We start from the raw sequence: 4,102 nt of genomic DNA on the forward strand, positions 1-4,102 counted from the left end.
TACTGTGTGAGAAGAAAATCTAAATCTAGTGTCAGTACTACATTATACTGCATATAATGTTGAATATAATATATAATAATGCAATGGGAAATGTCTATGTTAAAAGTGGCTTACAGTATTTTAAAATATCTAATCAGTGACAGAGTGCAAGCATATTTGTCTAAAATAATTCTGTATTTTCAGCTTCAGAATCATGAATATTTCTATTTTGGTGTCACTATTATCCGGTGTATTGGGATTAGCAGCACCAAGTCCAAGCCTATTCATTTACACCCACAATGTATTATACAATTTAGCATAAAATTAAAAATCTAGATTAAAAATCAACAGTAAATATTTTGTTTACCTTTTATCATATGTCTTGGAGTATCGCAATAATATCGTATCGTGAGTTCAGTATCGTGATATGTATTGAATCGTGACATGAAGATATCGTTGCAACCCTAGTTTAAAGTCAATAAATTTTGACCTCTCTTAAAAAAATACACAAACAAATGGTCTTCGGTAATGATTCTCTTTACATCATTTTAATCTAATACTGGCAATTAATTCACTTCGGTCTGCCTATAATTTCACCACTAAATATCGAATAGATAAAAAAAATGGTAACACATTTTACAATAAGCTCTCATTAGTTAACATTAGTTAATGCAATAACTAACATTAAAAAAAAGAAAGAAAAAAAGAAATTAGCAATACTGTTGTTAATTTATTAATATTTTTTAATGTTAATAAAATTCAGCTGTTCATTGTTAGTTGTTAGCTCAGGTCCATTAAATAATATTAACAGATTCAACTTTTGATTTTAATAATGTACTGGTAAATGCTGACACTTTAACTAAGATTAATAAATGCTTTAGAAAGTACTTTATAGTTTATGTTAAAAAATGTGGTTAACTAAAGTTAACAAATGGAACCTTATTGTGAAATGTTCCCCACATAGTGCTAGTGTGATTCAGAACAGATGTGGTAAAAATGTATAATCAACAGGATGCAGTGTTTGTATAGTATTAGTATATTTTTCAGTTCTTAAAAACACTTTGTCAAGCCAGATTCAGGTTTTTGTACGGCACTGACGGGTTTCCTCTCACTGTGGGCTTCAACGCACAGTAGTACACTGCAGAGTCGGATACTTTCACAGAGGAGATCTCCAGATCCGTAGAGGTTTTCTTTTCATTTAATTTCACTGACATGCCAGACTGCATGATTTCAGACTCTCCGCTGTTTTGCAGGATCAGAAGAAGGAAATGTGGACTTGACCTTGGATATTGACGATACCAGTACAAAGAAAGGGCTGAAGAGTAGTTGCAAGACAACGTGACTTTATCCCCACTCTTCCTATAAACCTCAGTTTGGACAGGAGTGATGACATCTTCACAACTGCCACCTGAAAAGAGAAATTAGTGTTTGTAAGATTCATTATGGTCTTGTATTTTCGCTTATCTTTGTGAACCTGACCTCTGGAGGATTTATTGTACATGCAGGGATTATAAAGATCTCATAATGAAAAATCTGAAAAGTTTGTGGTTGCAAAATGGAAGTTATTAATCAAATATTGAGCTACTCACCTCCGAATGTAGATAGAAAGCTAAGTAAACAGAGTAACATTGTTCAGGCTGATGCTCTGACTGACAGCTCAGTTTGTAGTTAATCTTTTTCAAAACCACATCCTCAGGATGGCCTAGATGGTGTCAAAACACTAAAGCCCCTCCTTCTGACCCCAAACACACGTTTTAGGAGTTGGGGGTCCAGCTTTTGAAGACAGCCCCTAAATTATTAGCAGAACAAACTTTAGAAATTTATGGTGAACATTCTGATTTTAATTTTTATTATTTTTTATTTTATTTTATACCGAACTTACAGCAAACAAACACAACTCAAAGCCCAAACTTATATGCAAAATAGGATATCTAGTCTTAAATTTTGAAACATAATATGACTAACCTCAGGAGACAGACACCATATGTTTTAGTAGCATATGTTTCATACCTTTAGCTTATTGTGGGTTCAAACTTTAATACTAACCACAAGGATTGCATCTTCCAGAGTGATTACACTTTGCTGTGTTCACAGTACAAATGCTGCTTCATTAAATCTATTATTCTTTTGGTTTTGGCTACCGTATCAGTCGCAGGTGTTCCCACATACAGTAATGGTTATGGCTGATAATTCGTCTTGGTTTGGCTAATACTTTGATGTTTTTGAGTTCAAAGTATGTGTGTTTTTGTACAGCTTCTCTTAAACTTTGTATCACTGGGTCTTTCCAAAGAGCACAGTAATAAAGAGCTGAATCTTTCAGAGCAACTGCTTTGATAATCAGTTCAGTGGATGTTCTGGTTGTAGATGCTTCAAAATGAGGATCTGGTATATCACTCCTGCCGTCTCTTGAACGCGCACCTTTCCACAGTAAATACTGTGGCTCACTGTTAGGAAACTATACCAATAAAGATCAACATTTTCACTGCTTGTTTCATATGAGCATCTTAATGTCACCCGGTCCATTTCATTTCTAATAATAACAGCTTCATCTGGTCCAATGTGATCACCAAGAGCAACTGGAAAGGAATTAAAAATTGTTATGTGAAAGCTTTGTGATAAATTCTGATGTATTAAGCTTTAAAATTGTACATTCATATTAAAAATTCATATATAGGCCATCAAATACCTGATGTAGCAATGAGAATTAGTACTAGCGATCTCCTCATCCTGAATGATCAGTTGTGTGCTTCTCTTCACAATCTCTTGAGGTGTTGATTTGTTTCTGTGTAGTCTCAAGTGGTTGATAGTATATGCACACACACGCTTATGTTGTTGAGAGTCATGAAAAGTGCTGCCCTCTTTTGGTGTGTGTGCAGCCTCTCTGGTCTCATGGTTTCTAACATCTAAACCTTTGAGCAGGTTTTTGTATGGTGTTCATGGTGTTTCCTGCCACTGTGGGCTGCAGTGCACAGTAATACATTGCAGAATCCGCCACATCTGCAGGGAAGATTTCCAGATTCACTATCTTGTTTGTTTTATTAACTGAGGCTGTCAGCCGAGGATGAGGAGGTGTAGCGTTCTGCGTTTGTCCCGACTCCATGATTAGAATCAGGAATTCCGGTGGGGTGTTGTGGAGGTGTTGTCGATACCACTGTAAATTGTTCATTGACACGGTGTAATGGTATTTACAAGAAATAGTCACTTTTTCTTTGACCTTAGTATGGACAGCCGGAGATGTTGGATCAATTCTGTCTTGTGTACTGTCACCTGGGAAGAATGTTGAATTAACATTTGAAAGCAAATCAAGTCACATTTATTTGTAAAACTCTTTACATGGTTTCAAAGCAGCTTTACAGAAATAAACAGCAAAATAACAGCATTGCAAAATTTAAATTACTTTAATTCAGCTATAAAGCAGCTCTACAGAAGGCAATAGTATCACTATATTCAGCTCAATTTAATTCACTGTTGATTTAATTCAGTTCATTCATGTCAATGTTGCAAAGCCACTAAAGTTAGCATCAAATATGCACTGCTAATGTGGAAAGAAAGTAAATGCATGTAGATATAGAACAGAAATCTTACCAATAAATGCCATTAAAACTATTAACAAACAGAAAGACATTGTTTTAAACGATGGTTTCCTCACTGAGCTTCGCAGAACTGCATAACAGAATCCTTCAGAAAACTGAAGCTCCCAGTCAGTGCTTTCAACAACCAATCACAGTGCAGTGATGTCACTGGCAGGTGTCACCGGAAGATAGGACTGTTACAAACTCTTAAATTGATGTTCTTGTCATCTCCAGTGGTCTAAAGTAAATGTTCAATTCAATTCATATTAATTTTGTACAGCGCTTTTCACAATACATATAGTTTCAAAGCAGCTTTACAGAAAATGCATGTGTCTACATTACAATTTAGAGGGATCAGTTATCAGAGGTTATTGTGTCAAAGTACAAATCACGCAGTTAGCTAACAATGTATTAATTTATGGCAGAAACAATGAGCTCATTTAAGTCATTATTACAAGTTGTGAAAAAAATGATTATATAGAAATTTAGCACTGGTGATTCAGAGTTTGCATCATCTGTTATCCTTGCAGGAGTTAAAGTCATCTCTTCAC

The 4,102-nt window shown here is 35.0% G+C and overlaps 1 gene segment (V, D, J or C); it reads right to left on the reverse strand.

Moving 5' to 3' along the window:
- Nucleotides 1–1,043: 1,043 nt before the first annotated feature.
- Nucleotides 1,044–1,480, reverse strand: LOC307161822 (T cell receptor alpha variable 8-6-like). The segment is given in 2 exons: nucleotides 1,459–1,480; nucleotides 1,044–1,387 (listed from the first exon to the last, which is right to left on the reverse strand).
- Nucleotides 1,481–4,102: the final 2,622 nt, after the last annotated feature.

This window comes from Squalius cephalus (genome assembly GCF_949319135.1).
Source record: "Squalius cephalus genome assembly, chromosome: 7".
Lineage (NCBI taxonomy): Eukaryota > Metazoa > Chordata > Actinopteri > Cypriniformes > Leuciscidae > Squalius > Squalius cephalus.